Source organism: Monodelphis domestica, chromosome 6, assembly GCF_027887165.1.
Source record: "Monodelphis domestica isolate mMonDom1 chromosome 6, mMonDom1.pri, whole genome shotgun sequence".
In the NCBI taxonomy this organism is placed as follows: Eukaryota; Metazoa; Chordata; class Mammalia; order Didelphimorphia; family Didelphidae; genus Monodelphis; species Monodelphis domestica.
The window spans coordinates 162,519,606-162,539,518 of NC_077232.1; the positions used below are offsets into that span (position 1 = coordinate 162,519,606).

General features: G+C 34.0%; 1 pseudogene; it reads right to left on the reverse strand.

The window, feature by feature from the left end:
- Nucleotides 1–12,246, reverse strand: part of LOC100617595 (alpha-1,3/1,6-mannosyltransferase ALG2-like) — a 36,909-nt pseudogene extending 24,663 nt beyond the window's left edge.
- Between the last annotated feature and the right edge of the window lie 7,667 nt (nucleotides 12,247–19,913).

Consider the following 19,913-nt stretch of genomic DNA (forward strand, 5'->3'; position numbering starts at 1 on the left):
TATAAAACTTTGAAGGGAAAATTTAGTTGCTATTCACTTCATTTTTCTTTTATGCAATAGAAATTCTCTTCCACCACTATTATTAAACCTAATTCTATTGAATTCAACAAACATTTACTATTTGCATGCAATTAATACCTTTAAATAGGTTCAACACACACACACACACACACACACACACACATATATATATATATATATATATATATATATATGCAGCATGCAAATGAGGTATGATAGACTTTCCTCCAAAACTCTTTTTCTTGACTTGGTCTTAACTTATGCCAAACGATCCCATCCTGGAAGATAAGGGTAAATCAAAGGGGCAGTCATGTGGCTTTAAGTTCCCCTCAGATTCCTCCTTAATGTAGAGATCCAGCTCATACAAATATTTCTCTTGTGGGTTTGAATCACCTATGGAGGAAAGCTGGAACCTGGAAAGCAAAGGGCTAAGATTAGACTAGAGAAAATCAGACATAAAAGGAACAGAGAAGGAACATGGGGACAAAATTTTAGTGTGGTCTCAGCATATCAGAAAGTCAGCTCTTCCTCTTCATATATATATATATATATATATATAAATATATATATATATATATATATATATATATATATATATATGAGAGAGAGAGAGAGAGAGAGAGAGAGAGAGAGAGAGAGAGAGAGAGAGAGACTGAGCCGAACTGATTTTATTGAGGTTTGTAGAAATGGGAGCTGCAGGATGTCAGTCAAAAATAGTCGGCACATCAGAAGTGTGAACATAGAAATGACAAGCAAATGTAACAGATGTCCAGGATAGTATAGCCAGGTACTCAAGTAAGAAGCACAAGTGAAATTCTCTCCTTTCCAACACATTTGCACCAGCTTATGCATATGTAAGTCTTTGATATTACAAAGGACATATAGAACTGGTCTGCTAGGTTTCAGACTGCAGATCATAGTAAAGGCTTGATTTCTAAGTTCCAAAAAATTTAAGACACAACCAATTTAAGGATTCAGAAATGAATCATGTGAAATATTAGAAATATATTCATACGTCTGGTCCATTAGCACTTTGCCCATTAGAGTCAGCTTTTGAATACATCTTTAATGCCTTCATGATTCATTATATTTGAAACCCTACACTTAAAGAGGAATAACCTTAATTTCAAAAGGCATATGGTCTACTACTTACTATTGCCATTCAGGAGTACCATCAATGAGTTCTTTAATCATCCCAACTGATATAATTAATTTTAATATGACATTTTTACTAAACAAAAATAATCATAATAATACTTACTGGTGCATTTGTAAATCTGAGCTGCATTTTCCCATAAAATGTCATATGGAATGGTGGGTAGAAACATAAATAAACATAGAAGTGAGCATCCAAGTAGAGAAATAGTAGTTTCTTTAATGTTTCCTACCTAAAATATGTAAAAATAATGACTCAATGAATTGATTATGGATATAAAATAGATACTCTGCTTGCTGTGCTTACAAAGTATTTTCAGTTTATATAAGTGAAGTGAAGCTTATAAGTGAGTTTCTCTTCAGGGTCAGGCACAAGGATACTAAGGAGACTCTTGTTATAAAAAATAAACTATTTATTGAGAATATAAGGATATAAAAGGATTTCTAACTCTAAAGGATTTTAATTCCTCTCAAAATAAAAACTCCCTGGTTTTGCAAGGCAACACTTCTCCTGTTTCCATAGGCTACAGTGATCCTTCCTGATCTGACTAACCCAAATTTTCCCTATTCTACAATAAACTAACACTATTATCCTTATAAGAAATATATAATTCTTAAGTTTGTCTCCAAGTTATAAAATAACAAAGGCCAGCTGGCTTAGCATCATCAAGAACCAAGTTAGGACTCTGAGTCTGCAACCAAAGACCAAGTTTTTCTTAGGTCTTCTCAGAGATAAAACAATCTTTGAAACAGCAATAGATAGTCACTCGTGTTGCTAAGTTGGAAAGGAAATCACTTAGCTGCTTCAGGTTTTTCCCTCCTTTCCTTCTACCTTCAGTTAGTGAGGAGAGAGAGAAAATATGATGTCACCTGCTCCCAGCACTCACAGAGAGAACAACTCCCTCTCTGAGAGAGCAATTGCCACAGAAAAAAATGTAATACCTCCCTTACACACTGTTAACATTTGAAATTGACACTCTGTCTCAGACCTGTTTCAAACTCCAATTCTTTCTCAAGTCAGCTTCTCCACTTTTTTTTCTCTAAAATAATGTAACATGATTTAATTTCTAATACCATCCTTATAATATCTGGGAAATTCATGAATTTAAAAGACTAAGTGTCATTCCCCATACATGAGTGGTCAAAAATATGACTAGGAAAATATCAAAGAAAGATAAACTATCAACAACCATATGAGACAAATTCTCAAATCAATCATAACAAGAATAAACCATTTCTGCCATATATTTAAATTATCACATTGAAAAAGATTACAAAAGGAACATATAACAAATATTGATATGACAGTGAAAAAAACAAATAATTATGCACTATTGGTAGAGTTGTGAATCAGTCTAGCCATTCCATAAAGCAATTTGAGAATATTATAAAAATTAAACTAAATGTTAGATGTCCCTTGTCACAGCTATATAAGTATTAGTCTTAATCCTGTGTTCAAAGAAAAAAGAAAAATGTCCATATGTGAATAAAAAAAAAGTTTATAGTTCTTTTTGTAGTCACCAAACAATGAATACTAAAGAGATATCTGCTTACATGAGAACGCTAAATGAATTGTGTTGTACTAATTTAATGAATCATTATCCTGCCATGAGACAAAATGAACGAAACTTCTAAGAAAGCAATAAAGACCTCTATAAACTGATGTAGAGTGAAGTGAGAAGCAGGCAAATAACTTGCACAAAAGCAAAAATATAAATTTTGAAATAGAGTACAATAAAGCAATGATAAAAAGAGTCCAGAGGAATGATAATGAAAGCTTTGATTTCATCTACCAGACAGTCATTAGACATAATACCAAATGAAACATACATTTTTGGACATGAATGTAGTAGGAATTAAAGGATAACTATGTAGCACAATGGATATATGGTTGGCATGAAGTCAGGAAGACTCATCTTTGTGTTATCCTGGGCAAGCTACTTAACCCTGTTTGCCTCAGTTTCCTCATCTATAAAATGAACTGGAGAAGGAAATGGCAAACCACTCTAGTATCTTTGCCAAGAAAATCCCAAATGGAGTCATAGGCAGATATGACTGAACAACAACAATGAGGGAATTGTGCTTCATGGGCTATGCTGATTTGTTATACTTATTTTATTTTTGCTGTTTAAATAAAAAAGTGTGAAAATATTAGTGAGAATAGAAAAGATAGTATGCAAAATCTGCTAGATAAGATGGGAGAGTGTGAGATCAGGAGTTCATTCTGGTTCAACTTCCCAGATAAAATTTATTTAATATAAACATAAAGGAAGAGAGTTATTCATTTATTTATTGAATAAGCATTCTTTAAGCACCTATTTTGGGCCCAGCTCTATGCAAAGTGTTGGGGAGAAATTATCTAAGTTGTGTGAAATGAGAAGGGGAAAAACATGACCTCGAAGCAAATGACTGAATAATTTTTCCCCCATCAAAATTAAGTAAAGTCCTTAGCTGACAGTATTGTGAGAGGGATGTCACTGAATAGAGTTAAAAGGAACACTATGATTTAGAATAGCTGCTTTGATGAATAGGATAAGAAATTATTTAAAGAGGATTTCTTTGCTGCTATGAGGACTTAGTTGAGGTAAAAGATACAGGTAAAGCGCTCAATCAGAACCTTCCTATCATTAGGAGAAAATAAGGGAGCATTTCAGCTAATTGCCTATCCTAAAACAAACCTGGCATCACAAGTGCAAGAGCAACACAGAAGTGATGAGTATTGATCCATAATCACACTGACTTGAAGTTTTAGAACATGAACATTTTCTAAAACTTCAAGTCAGTGTGATTATGGAATTATTTGTTTATTTTGAGATGTAAAAGCTGGGGAGCAAAGATGTAACCTTATTATTTTATCACCTGGGGAAACTTGGCTGAGGAAATTGTGCCTCATTTGACCACATGATGCATTATATAAAAAAGTAGATAAAAGCAAAGAAGTCTGGAGAAATTGAAATTCATGTATATAGGAACTGTCTTCAAGTTTTTGAAGAATTCACTTTTGGAAGAGGGGTTACATTATGTTTTGTTTGACCCTGAGAGGAAAACTTAGAATAATGAGTAAATGTTTCAGCTTAATGAAAATTTCATTTCCTAACAAATAAAGCTATCATTCTATGGTTCCATGAGTCACTTAAGCTCCTGACATGCAATTTTCATATATTTATTAACAATAACTAATTCTTGCACTACTCTCCTCAAAAGGCTATTGTGAATAGTTTGTGAATTACACAAGGTTTTAATTAATTTTTTTATAAAACCCTTACCTTCCATCTTGGAATCAATACTGTGTATTGGTTTCAAGGCAGAGGAGTAGTAAGGGCTAGGCAATGGGGGTTAAGTGACTTTCCCAGGGTCACACAGCTGGGAAGTATCTGAGACACAATTTGAACCAGGACCTCCCATCTCTAGGCCTGGCTCTCAATTCACTATGCTCCCTAGCTGCCCCCAAAAGTCTTTATTCTTGTATATAATACTATGTATACAAACATAAATTCATGTATATTGTTACATAAACAGTATTATCTATCATATAGCTTATATCATAATTACTACTATATAATTTGTACATTGTATTTTATATTTAATAAGAAAATATAATTCTTCATAAATATAAATATATGTTATTGATATGTGTGTTTGTTATATAGATAAAATGTAATATAAATTCATTTATATTTTTATCCCTCTCATTATTTCATTTTTGGATAAAAAGTTGCTAATGTACTATATCCTGCACACAGGAAGTAACTAAGCCAGTTAGTCATTGGAAATCCATGTTGAAAGAATGAATAAATGAATAAAGATACTTGAAAGCAAGGTTTGACACAAATGGGGGTGGAAAAAACAAAAATGAGGGGTTAACAGTGGACTTCAGTCCTCATTTCCTTTTCTATAATATGCAGGGTATATGCTAGATAATATCTATTTAACGTTCTTTTTAAGTATAAACTTCAATGATGATTAATCTTCAGTTTTCTTCTAACTAGTTGTTTTATGCTTCATAACTGATGGAACACTATGTAATCCTGAAATAATTATTCTATTAAATGATTCAACTTGTATTGAAAACTCTTAAGAGGGAAAAAGTAAAATGTGTTTGCTTTAGTACATAGTGAGAAATATCTGATTTTTAAGAACAACAGAAAATGTCTTCTTTTATCATGAACAACAGGATGAATCACATTTATTTAGGAAACCTATTATATAAGTATTGGAAATAAAATGTCCTTCACATAAATATATTCAATTTGTGCCTATATTTCAGTTGTGTATTATGCCTCTGTAGCAGAAACATTGAGGCTATTTTCATATGCTAATAAGTTTAAAGAGAAAAGAAATATCATTGTATATTTTAAAAGCCTTAAAATGCTGGAAATAACATTTAAGGTAGCTTCCAAAGCATCTTTCTTTCAATAAAACATTTAAAATTCCCCCATGAGTACAAAAACCTGAAGTTAACACACTTAAATTTTGATGCTTTTATCATTTTATGACCTCTGCTTTGGTTAATATATTGTATTAAATTTTTGTGGGACTGAAATTTAATTTCCTTACTAAAAATTGTGACTTCCATGACAATGGAGTCTGCATCAGAGGAAACATGCACACAAATGAACAGTTTAAGATCATTTAGATCTCTGTTAGCTGAATGTATAGATTTAAAGTCTATAAGTTGGCAAAATCATTTCATCCTTTTCTAGATAATGATATAAGAATAATAGATACTTGAGTATGAAATACAGAACTATAATTCAAATGAGGGAAATTCTTCTGAAATTATGGTAATAATGATGAAGGCAAAGATAGTTTTTTTATCACTAGATAGTCAAAGATGAAATGTTCTTGCATGAAATTTTTAGGAAATAGATCCTTCCCTTATTTCTGTTAGGTGATCTATTGTCATAATCATAACTTCTCATCTTTCATTCATTCATTCATCATGTCATGTCTATATCATGATACTAATTTGTGTTTTTCTATATGAATTTCCTTATTATCCAGTGTAGATTACTTATAATAGCCTTTATTCTTCATATGTCTGCTCTGTTAAATATTTTGGGGGTGTTTTTCTATATTTTTCTCATTAGAAATATATTTTCCATACTAAAAAATTAATTTTAAAAATAAATGATCTCTGTAACATTCATATTACCAGTGATGAAAACATTTTCATGAAATTAATTAATAATAGAAGTTTTTAGCTGAGCATAATATTTCCATGGAGTGGGTAAGTTATTCTCCTTTACTAAATATCAGTTCTTTATTAAATGTTCCATTCATCATCATTATTAGCACCAATTGTAGCAAGAATATTTATTAACTGCTTATCTGTGTAATGCCTCAAGAGATGAATAAAGGAAAATAATTTTCCCTAACTTGAAAAAACTAGTGTAAAGCTTTTGATAGGAGGATTCCAAAAAGAAAAGAAAGAAACAGGAATATGTGTGTGCATCTACATATATAGCTATATGGCCATATGCCCTTGTGTTTGTATATATGTTTATATACATACTAATACATACACAAATGTACATGTATAATGGGAGAGAAAATCCCCCTACTCCCTCATATGAACATTAGATTTTAATATTATCAGTAGTCTTGAAATAATCATAATTGTAATTCTAAGATCGTTATAACTTTAGCATGCTTTTGTGAATATCATGGCATGAATATTAAGGTTTTGGATTAAGTAAATAACTGCTTTTGAATAACTTTAGTGTTAGCCCCACCTTTCAGTGTTGCTATACAAAGCTTCCTAACTTGTGATCCGTTATATTTCCGGATGCCTGACCTTTAATTTAGAATCTGGTACCACTCATCACCACCCACTCTTAGTCCAGGTATCACTACTTCCCCCCTTTCCATCAAGTGATTCTTAAATCATGGTCAAAAGATTTCTTTTACCAAATAAAGGGTGCTTTTTAGTTGACATCACCTATGGAAAAATAAGAAGAGTGTCCTAACTGACCTAGCCAATGAATACTGTTTCTGGGTGTCTCTATCCTTTGAAAGGTATGACTATTATTCTCATACTATTTTTGTACTTGTATGGAAAACTTGGGTATTCTTTTAAGTTATAAAAGAAGGCCTCTCACAATGCTTGGGGTCCTCTGGTCATGACCAGGGATCCAGCTTTGTTGTGGGACCAACCCTCCCATAATAAACCTATCTTTCTTCACTCCTGGGATATTTTGCTTATTATTTGTGTACCTGTGAGAATATGTGAACATTTATAGATGTAAAATAGCTTAAAACTTTATTCTTATTAAATGTAAAATGATTTAAAAAATTCTTTACAAAACTTTTTGATTTCCAAATTCTGTCTCTAACCATTCCACCACATTGAGGGGACAAACAATTTGATACACATTATATCTGTGCAGTAATGCAGAATACATTTCCATATTAGTTATCCTAAAAAGAAAACACAGACCAAAAAAGTCTGAAAAATGTATTAAAAGTACTATGCCTATATGTATCTATATGCATCCAGACACCATCAATTCCTATTCAGGAGAAAAATATATTTTTTAATCATAAGTCCTTAGGAATTGTCTTGGATATCTGTATTGCTGATAATAGTTCATTGACAGTTCATCCTTGTATAATATTTTTCTTTCTGTGTAAAATGTTTTCCTGTTTCTACTCACTTAACTTTGCATCAGTTCATTTATATCTCTCCAGGTTTCTTTTTAAAGCATCCTGCTCATCATTTCTTATAGCACAATATTATTCCATTGCAATGACATACAACAATTTGTTTAGCCATCCCCAATTGATCAACATCCCCTCAATTTCCAATTCTTTGCCACCTATCTACCTAGGATAGGTAAATTTATTTTTGTGACTGTCCATGTTTCTTGTCAGTCATTTTTGCAGAAGTGCCAACTTTTCTTGTTTATCAGAGATCAGCAATCATAAAGGAAGCAAAATAAAATGTGTGATAGGCTTTATTTGACTGAATCTTCTGCTGTTTTCTAATTAGTTTTTGGATGGGTTTTTACGTGCCTAAAGTGAGAGGTGAAAAATAAATAAGAATGCATTTTTAAAGATGAGAAAGGGAAATCAAAAACATATGAAATGGGCATAAAAGGGCAGGGATAAGTATTTTTAATTAATAAACCACAAACTCTATTCTTTTATTTTCAGATTTCATTAATATACATTTCAAATGGAAAAAGTTCAGGTGACTCCAAGGTGAGTGATATTCAGGAACCTCTAAGAGGCTTTCATGATCAAGTAAATGAAGAAAGAATACACAAAATGTTATGCTATCAATTAAAATTCATAAGTCTTATATTTCCATCAAGGAGGATTATTTTTGGATGACATTAATATATATTTAATAATATATATTTTTTGTTTTAAAGAATTAAAAAAAATCCTCCCATTCATTGGTTAGAAATTATATGGAATTCTACCACAGCCAGTTTGAATTTTGGGAAGTTTTTTTTAATCCCATGACTGTTTAAACAAAGGTTTTCTTTTTATTCATTTGAAATGTTAAAATATAACTGGAAGTTCATATTTAAGAGGAACATCACTAGGGACAATATTCATAGTCTTATATAGGATCAGAGTTTTAGAGCTAGAAAGGAATTTAAAGGTCATTTAATCTATCATTATAATTTTACAGATAAGGAAGCTGAGATGCCCCTTGTTACTCTAAAATAGTATATGAAGGATTACCAAATATATGAAATTCAAGATAACAAAATAAAGCACACATGAAAATGGATAAACATATAAGATTTATTACCCTTATTATCCTCTCTTCTTTCAAGAGGGGAGGAAGTTAGAAAGACTTTTTATTAGAAACTTTAAGTAAGAGTTACTGTTCTATGTTTATTATTATTATTATATTAAATATATATTTAGATAACATTAACTGTACTAGAGAAGGGTTTAAAAATATGTGGTTTAATGTAATCAGAAGTATACCTGTGGCAAATTTCCTGAAAGATTTTGTACATTCAGAGATGGAGAGGCAATAATATATATCACATATACATATATATATATATATATATACATATAATTATATATTATACCCTTGCAAATCAATTTGCTACTCATTGACAGATTGCTTTGCCTCTTCCTCTCTGCTTTAAAGAAAAGTTCCCTGTCCCTAAAGGTCAGGTTAAGTGCCAGTTCCTATGCATATCCTACTTTAATTTCTCTCCTGTTGTGTTCACAATCATATAATAATTTAATACTCATTTATCTGATTACATATTGTTTCCCTTTTTAAAAAATACAGGGTATTGGAAAGTACTGATGACAGTTTAAGCAGTAACTGCTTAAAATTGTTATAAAACATTCAAATCTACTCTCATAGACTGCTTGAAAGCAGGGACAATTTTATTTCCCAACTTTTAATTTCTAGCCCCTAGCATAAGTCTTGACAAATATTTGTCTCTTCATAAGTATTTATTGAAAAATTTAATAGGTCTTATTTTACTGTGTACACAAAGTACTACACAGTACTAGACAAACTCTAAAAGGCTTTAAAAGCCAAATAGACCTTTCAGACAAGATGGCAGCCAGAGCTCTCATATATCATCTCCAGGAAAAACCTAGAAACATGAAATCCAATGAAAAACTTCTTTCACTAAAGAAATTACACATATAATGGGTAAAATGAAATGAATTAAAAATGAAATATAAATTCTTGAGGAAAGAATTGGATGAAGAATGAGTAGCTTAAAAGAGACCATTGTAAACCCTATTGCAAAATGTAATCTATGAAAACTGAATTGACCAAACGGTAATTAATAACATGAAAAAGCAGAAAACATTTAATTTAAAAAAGAAGAAGCTATAAGGAATAGAAATGTGAAAAACTGACCCTAACAGCAAGTCAAGTGATAACTGAACTTCCATAATTCCAATATTTTTAAAAATCCCACATATATAATTTCATGAAATATAAGAAAACTATAAATATAATTTAGGACAAAAGACCAAAATGAAAATAGAAATAGTGCATTTCGCTGTCCAAAAGTAAATACAAAAAGAAAATTCCTGAGAATGTCATAGCCAAAATATAAATGTTCCTAATAATTTAAAGGAAATACTAAAAACATCAAAAAGCCAGTTCTGTACCAAAGAATCATAGTATAGAATAAACTAGACCTGGCAGATTCTACAGAGTTGATCTTGAAATAAAATATTTTAAAAGGGAAAAACAAGATGGATTTACAATGAAGAGTAACTTATTCTGCAAAAGTTAACTTAATCCTACAGTGCAAAAAAAAGAAAAGAAAGGGAAAAGCACCTCTACAGGGATAGATTTTTAAGCACCTCTGATGAAAATATCAGAACTATTGAGTAGTTTGATGAATTTGAAATTGATAATTTTGTATCCAATACTCATTTTATGTTCTGCAGAGTAAACAGAATCACTTTTTCTACTAATTTCAGAATTTTAAAAAAGCCAATATATTTTCATGTATCTGAGGACCAAGAGTGAGTCAATGGAATTTCTTGAGAATAGAAAAATGGTTATACCTAATCTTTAAAAACACTAATTTAAAATAAGTCTCTACCTCTTTGAAGCAGGGACAAGAGGCTGGTGCAGGACCCTGATCCCTATCCATCCCTTCCTCATAGAGGCCTATTATTTGGGGAGAAGGCCTGACTGAGGGCAATGGGCTAGACATAGGTTCTTCCCACTTATTTTTTGTTGTGGAACCTCTTGGGCCCTGGGTACATTTAGGGTACTAAAAGCATCATGGTTATGAAGCAGCTGCTCCTATCCCTGTCTAACAGAGGAGTGCCTCACTCTATTATTCTCTGATACAGCTTGCGGGGACTTATTAGAATCCAGAAAACAAAACTAATTGTAGCAAAGTCAGATAAATTCAGTGGAGGTTGGTTGGAGATGTCATTAGGTTCTTTGAGAGAGGAAGGTTCCTATGCCCAAAGGGTGCTAAAAAAAACTGTCTGCCCTTTGATCTAGCCATAGCACTGATGGGTTTCTACCAATGAGATAATAAGGAAAAAAGAGTTGTACAAAAATATTTATAGCCACTCTGAACTGGCAAAATATTGGAAAATGAGGAATGCTCTCCAATTAGGGAATGGCTAAACAAATTGTGGTATATGCTGGTGATGGAATACTATTATGCTCAAAGGATTAATAAACTGGCGGAATTCCATGTGAACTGGAAAGACCTCCAGGAATTGATGCAAAGTGAAAGGAGCAGAATCAGTAGAACATTATACACAGAGATTGATGCACTGTGATATAATTGAATGTAATGGACTGTGTTAATTTAGAATCTTTAACCCTAGAGACTACATTTCCCACAATCCACTTCTCCTTTTCTTGTTTGTGTGTCTCCATATGTGGGAGGAGTTTTGAGTGCCTTTTCTGCCAAAGTGGGTCTCTTGGGTTCCATGGCGGGAGAGAGAGGAGCTGCTTTGTAGTTTTTGCTAGCCTTACTTCCTTATACTTCAAGATAAATATTTAATGAATATTATTAAATATAATACTTGGAGTACTGGATATTAATTTTAATCTTAACAATTTTGGCAACCATGAATGGACTCTATAACTCAGCTTTTCTTTATCCTTTTCTTTAAATCTGGCAGCTCAGTTATACTCGAGCAACTTGGCAGTTTAAAACTGCTACTGGTTTGCAACCAAAGGTTCTTTTCCACTGGTAGTTTTCACACCCCTCTCCAGCCACTCAGCTGCCTTAATTTAGGGGACATGGTGGAGAAGATGGTCCCCACCCACAACCTGGAAAGCAGCCCAATCAGCCTGATTAACCATTCTTTCCCACAGTTTGGCCAAATCCCAGCTAAGCAGGCTCCCAGGCTGCCTCAAACTAGTACCTGAGCCAGGGCACCCAGGGCCCACCACAGTGCTGCACTGTCCTCCAGCTGCTGAAGCCTAGTCACACCTGACTTGGCTTCTCCAACCTGTGGCTTTAAAGCCGCTGTTGGCTCTTTTTTTCTCAGCCAAAGGTAGTTCCAGTCTGGCCCCCACCCCCACATTGCTGCCATTTCTGCCACTTCAGCTGCCACTTCTGCTGCTTCTGCTACCCTGATCTCCATTACAGATGGTGAGTATAAGCTTCCTAGGCTCCATCAGGCTCTTTGCCTTGACTGGGAGAATCCTAGCCCTCTCTTTTTTTTAACCACCCCATCCATGCCCCTAATGCCTCCCAGTTGTAGTTCTGACTCTGGGCCACTAGAGGTCAATATTCAGCACTGATTTTTTCCTTTCCTTTTCTTTTTCCTTTTTTTTTCTTTCTTTCTCTTCTCTTTTCCTGCTTAGCTATAGTGTTTTGTTTTGTTTTTGCTGCCAGTAGATGGCAACACTAAATAAATAAATAAATAAATGACTAAATTTTTTTCCACTTAAAAAAAACACAACAAAAATCCAATAAAATTGTAAAAAATCAAATAAGTTAAATAACCTCACCTTCTACCCCACCCCTTATAATAATAATTAAAAAAATAAATCAATTAAAATTTTTATTTTTTTTCCTTTTTTGACCAAACTGCTACCATGTATGAAAGCCTTTTGCTTTTTGCTCAATTAGAAGCATGTAAAATTCCAAATTACCTCCTCCTCCTCATAATTCTAGGACATTTTATTTTTTGGATTTTCATTCATGAGGCAAAATTTCTTCTATATGAGTGATTAAAAGAGCAATGCAAGCTGATATGAAAATTCAATAAAAATATTCAAAAACTTACATGATCCAATGAAAAATATTGATCCTATCCAAAACAAGTCTGAATTTTGTGAGCTTGTGCCTGAACCACAAGTAGAGGATGATCCTTTTTCTCCTGAAATGGAGATGAGACACCCTTCTCATGTATATCAGGTGCAGACCCTTCTCCTTCATACTCTGCAAAATCTCTCTCATGCTTTGCAATTTCTGGCTGGTCCAATATTATTTTAAGACGAATTGCCCACGGTGGCCTCATATGGACCTTGAAGAATAGCAAAACATTGCTTCTTATGTATTTTAAGGCCTAAAGGAAAAACAAGAAGAGGTCAATAATATCACAGAAACCTTGAGAAAACATATCCAAATTTGGAGGAAAAGACTGATAAACAAAAGAAAGCACATGATGATCAACTAATGGTGCTAGCCCCTCTCCATGAATCTATCAGTCCCTTACCTGCCAATTCTGTCATAAGAAGGGCCATATAATGATGAAGTGTAGGAATTTTCCTCAGGTAATGATGAACTATACCACCCAGAGAAATTCTTATAGGAACAATTGGAGGAATGATAATTATAATGGTGATTTCAGGAATCATAATTTTAGGACTGATAATAATCCTAGGGAGATAAATGAGGGACCTGGCAACTCATACCAAATGACCACACAACAGTATGTTTTGAGTGGAGCTTGCCCCTGAACTTCCCAGGGAGTTACTGCCCTTCAGGAGGGAGCCCAAGGTACTACCCAAAGATGAGTAAGGTTTATGGCAGGGTGAGGATGGGGCACAGGAATCAGATGATACAACCTTTGATTTTGCAGACCCTGATGTTTTACTACCTGTTGTCCCTATACACTGACCCCCCCCATACTAATGAGCCCCATGTAACATTAAAGGTTGGTAACACCTATTATTATTGCCTTTTGGAAACTGGAGCTTCCCGGTCTGTATTGAAGAGAACACCTGATTCAGTTTGAAGTTCCATTGGCTCAGTTAATGTTGGGGGGGGTATCAGGGACACATCTAAAGGTTCCCAAGCTTTCCCCTAGAATAGTGTCCATATGACCCCTTAGTGTGGAACACTCTTTCATCTTAATACCTGGCTCCCTTTTAAATTTTCTGCAGAGAGACCTTCTGTGAAAGCTTGCTCTCCAGATGGCTCTATGACACTGGAACTGCCTGATGAATCCTTAACTTTACTCCCTGTAATTCTTTCAGATACTCAAGAAACAAAGGAGACATCTAATTTTGAGATCCCAACTGATATACCTGAGTCTCTCTGGGTCACATCATCTTCTAATGTTGGCTTACTTAAATTGGCTGTCCCTGTCCAAATTCAAACAAAATCTAGCCCACCTCCTTCCATTCCTTAGTACCCTCTTTCAAAGGAGGCAATTGATGGTATTACACCAGTAATAAATTCCCTAATTGACCAAGGCAACATAATTCCCTGTAAATCTGAATACAATACTCCCACCCTGCCTGTTAAAAAGCCTAAACTGAGGCCTAATGACAAGCATCTCTATCCCTTTGTCCAGGATTTTAGAGTTGTAAACAATCATGTTATAAAGAGACATCCTGTAGTTTCCAACATAAATACTCTTATTTCTTCTATTCCTAGCACAGCTACATCCTTTGCAGTATTAGACTTGTGCTCAGCTTTTTTCTCTATATTCGTACATGAGAACTCCAGGAATATCTTTGCTTTCACCTGGAAGGGCTCTCAGTGGACCTGGGCTCATCTGCCCCTAGATTTTGTGGACAGCCCTACTCTGTTCACCCAATTCATAACTGCTGATACAGATGCCATAAAACTTAAATACATGTGTTTAATTAAGTATATGGATGATTTATTCTTGGCCTCACCAAACAGTGAAGCATGCCAAGTGGATAGCAAACACCTCTTCTTAGAGCTACATAAGAGAGGCCACAAGGTCTCCAAGGACAAAATTCAGTGATATCTCCCCAAGGTATAATATTTAAGCTTTATTTTAACTACTGGGTCTTATTTAATTTCTCCCAAACATATTGAAAATATCCAAAAGTTATGTGCTCCTACCATTAAAAAGCAATTGAGAGGTATTCTTGGAGCAACATGATTTTGTCAGCAGTGGATCCCTTGCTATGGGGCAATCACTAAGCCCTTTGTAGCACTCACAAAATACTCAATCCCTGAACCACTTAAATTGGAAACAGAATACCTAACATCTCTTTCAAATTTAAAATAAGCTATCATGCCTGCCCATGCTCTAGGCATACCAAATTATGATAAACCATTTACCTTATATGTCCATGAACAAAAAGGTGAAGCTTCAGGTGTTCTAACTCAACTTTTGGTACCTGCTCAATGCCAAGTAGTCTATTATTCAGCCCAAAATGACACAGTACCTTCCAGAATACAACATTTGTATATAACATTTGTATATACTTTTAGTTAAAGTTATGTTATTTGTGTTTTCATGATACATTGGGGAGACTGGTCTCCCAAAGGATCACAGGGCAGATTGTGTTGATTTAGAATCTTGAACCCTATAGACTACATTTCTAACAATCCCCTTATCCTTTTGTTGTTTGTGAGTCGCTGTACATGGGAGGAGTTTTGAGTGCCTTTTCTGCCCACATGGGTCTCTCGGGTTCCATGGCAGGAGAGGTAGGAGAAACTTTGTAGCTTTGAAGTAAACTAGCCTTACTTCCTTATACTTCAAGATAAATCTTTAATAAATATTATTAAATATAATACTTGGAGTACTGGATATTAATTTTAATCTTTATAGGACTTCTCCATTAGTTGATCATATGGGTCAATGGGGATATGATTGAGCATGTAGACTCTAAATGACCACCCTAGTGCAAATATCACTAACTTGAAAATAGGTTTTGATCAAGGACACATGTAGAACCCAGTGGAATTGCATGGGAATTGGTAGGGGTGGGGGTAGGAGAGGGAAAGAAGATGATTCTTGTAACCAAGGAAAATATTGTAAATTGACTAATTAAATAAAATTTAAAAAAAAGAGGGAGGAAGTTTCAAGCTATTGGGCATAAAGCTACTACAGGTCCCAGAAAAAGTCCTTGCTAAGCTTTACGATGACCTGAAGAAGAAACCTTTCTATCCAAACTTGATCAAGTATACAAGCTCTGGTCTTGTGGTTGCCATGGTCTGGGAAGTTTACAATGTGGTCTGTACCTCTAGGGCTATGGTAGGAAACACTGATTCAACAGTCACTGCTGCTGCCTCTGAGGAGATTTCAGCATTCACATCCACAGGAATATTGTCCATGTCAGCAACTCTGTGGAAGTGGCCCAGAGAGAGATCAGCCTGTGGTTTCATAGCAGTGAGGTAGTGGATTGTGACTGCTGCAGTCACAACACCCTGTGGCATGTGTAAGGAAGCGTCTCAGCCCAACTCTCACCCACACTGATCATGGACCCACAGAGCAACTACTTCTGCCATTGGGAATGTTCTTCCCTTCCTTCTGCCCCTGTACAAGCTCCTTTCCATCTCCCTGTCTTGTCTCCCTTTCCCCACTGCAGTCTAGAGACCTCTATGATGCCAAATATATGCCTTTTCACTCCTCCCCAAGCCATTAAAGGATTGAATCTGATCCTTCCTCTAATTACAATGCTAGTCAGTCAACCTTGAGAACAATTGCCTGTAATCGGAGATGATCTTAAAGGAGATGCATTAAAATTCAATCTGTTACTTGGCAAAAAATTAATAATATATTAATTAATTTAAAATCTGTGTGTAGAATGAATTGAAGAAGGGAAACTGAATTCAGAGAGAGCAACTAAGAAACATATACAACAGTTCAGAAGAGAGATGTTAATGGCAGAGAGTAATCTTTGTAGTATGAGCATGAAGAAGAAAGATGTAAAACCTTGGTCCTACCACATTCATGGACAACTTGAAGACATTTAGAAGAGGAGCTCCAATAAATGAAGATTAATGAAGCAATTTCTCTTGAGAGAGAGGGTTCTACTGGAACTCATAGTGGTCTCTTCTTAATCTATTTCTTTTGAATATTTTTAGTGATTTGCATAAAAACATCTACACTATTTTTATCAAAAAATTTAGAGAAAATGGTAATATATCAGGTAAGAAAATTGGATCAAAAAAGATTTTTAAACTACTGGAAAGATGAATTCACTCCAATAAGATAAAAATTGAATAAAAGTCAAATTAAAATGCTCATTTTATTAAAAAAAAGACTCAACTGCATAAAATTAAGATGTCAATGAAGCCAATGAGTTCCAAATCTCTTTAGTCATGTAGTACCACATCAGGACCCACATCCTCATTCAAAACATATACATATTCCCATATTTTTTTCAAATATCATGGTAATCATAATCCACATCACATACAGGAAAAAATAAAAGAAAGAGATAAATATACTAAGGATAGGTTTGGAATATGCCTCATAAAATACTGTAAACCTTAAGATTTCTTAGACTTATGAATGTTGGAAATTTCCCCATTGGGAAATTTCATACTGGAAAAAATTTCCTACTGATAGTAAGAACTCTATTGGAATGTGAAACCCTTTGGTGTGGGAGGATCCTTCTCCTCCCTACTTAAGACTACTTTAGGACAGAGACCTTTTGCTAAACAATGGAAAGGGTTTTGACCTATGCTTAAGCATAGAACAGGAAGTTCTTTGAGTCATGATTGATTTTAGAATTGATACAATAGAGATACTTGGAATGACAGAACCAGGTCTTGGAAAATACAATCTCCACCCTACTTAGAGTAACAGAATTTAGGAAGGGCTGCAGCAAAGATCAAGATTTAATTATTTGAGAATGTGACCTTCAACAGACATGTGCAAAGCCACAGACCTCTGGGAGGTCCTGGATTAAACTAGAGCCACCATTGGCACAGGGGAGACATCGACAGTGATTGGTAGATGTGAGAACTGAGGGGAGGGAACTTAGATGGTTGACTTAAAGATAGCGGGGGCTGAGGACAGAGGAGGAGGTTTTGCTCTGAGCGAGGTGGCTCTGAAGGAGGACTGAGGAGGTTGCTCTGTGGGAGGACCAGGAGAGAAGGCTGGCTCTGAAGGAGGAGAATTCTCTGGAAACATTTCTTGAAAGGAGGCTCTCTTGAAGGTGGAGCCTGAGGTTGGCATGAGAAGCCTTACCTAGAGAGATCTTGGGTGAGTGATAAAACCAACTGACTGATTTATTCATTCTTATTCCTTTCTTACTTTCTCTCTTTTTCTATTTATTAATCAGTGTATTATAAATTAAATTTCTCTATAAAACCCAGTTGGCTTGGGCATATTCATAAATTGGGAATATATTCCCTGGCGACCATCTTATATTTATATAAAACCAAGACACAGTAGAAAACATATTTCAGCAGTCATAATTGATATATATATATATATTTCCCTTGCTCCCAAACATTTTAATTATCACAATACTGAGCCTTTACTTAGGCTAATTTAATGAGAACATCTCAAGACCATATATTTTAGTACTTTGGGATGATGGAGCAATTCTTTTTTAGAGAAATGCAGGAAGCACTGTTGACTCAGTGGATCTTTAGTATGAAGTGACTTGTCAACTGCTGTTCTCTTCTCCTTTAGTCTGTCAGTCATAGTAGACATCTCTAATATTCCTGAAGTAGGCAGGTTGAGAAAAGCTTTGTCATTTCTCTTTATTATGGTAAAAAATGGCAGATTCTAAGCACCTGGCAGCTGAAACACAAGTATGGTTTAGATGAGCTGGAGCCAAAATTTTGAAGCACTAGGTTTTCTGTGCGTTTCAGGTCTTTCCTGAGAATAGATTGATCAGAAATTGTGAGAGAAATATAATCAGCCTTGGAGGCAACACATTGAATGTAAGAATCCTGAACATCTTGAGTTGAGAGGAATAAATGCTTAACTGTACTCCTAAAAGTTATATGTCTCCAGTCGTAAACCTAATCCCATGTTTATATGAATTCAGAACTAATAGGGATCTCTTAGTGGAAACTGAAAAAGCATAGTACTCAGCATTCTTTTCCCAATGGCCATTATTATTCAATATGGAATATTTTAATAATATGTATTAATGATTAAAACTTTCTTATTTTTAAATAAAATAAAATTAATAAATTTAGTTTTTTTGATGTCAATAATATTTAACATTGTAATCATTTTCAAAAATAATGTTTTAATATTCTGTGATACAATTATAGCAATGTTTAGTTCTTATACCTGCTAAATATACTAATTAATTATAAATAATTCTATAGCTGAAAATAATGCCACATAAAACCATATCAATTCAAATGGAAAACGGCATTATTCTTTGTGTTTACAAAATTATTTTCCAATCTAATCCAAAATTATGCAAAGATTTATTTTGTGGAAATTGAGCTCTTAAATTTATTTTTTTATCAATGAATCAGTAGGTGTTGCATTTTTAATTGAAATAATTTAGAATCTCTGAGGCCATTCATTTGAAATATTTTAAACAGTTAAATAAATTGTTCCCCTGGGCTTACTTTTTATTTTATTTTTAGAGATATGAAATTCTTTATAGTTGAAATATATCATTTTCAGTATATCACATATAAACTCAATGCTGTCAATAATTCAGCTTCCACATACCTGGAAAGTTGGGTTCCTAAGCATCTGCTATTTCTCCTGACATTAGGGTTTAAAAGCATAAGTTTGATATTTTGAAGAGTTTCTCTCTACTATTTTCACTCATGAGCCATTATATACTGTTCTCCATTTAAGTGACTATCAATGCCCCAGTAGATCAGATTTTTCCAGCTGCGTCATCATATTCCTTATCTTTTTTATTCCACAAATATCATGACTCCACATAAGGAGACCCCAATGCATCACTTTTCAGGTTCCTTTTGTAATCTCCTTGAGATTAGTGACTTTGTTTTTCTGTATTCTATCTTAACATAGTATCTTGTATATAGTAAATGCTTAATAAAGTTTATTGACTATTATGGTTAATCCTTTTACCAATGGTTACTGTCTCAATATAATTTTGATATGTTGATATCTCTACAGTAACAAATGGATAATCAATT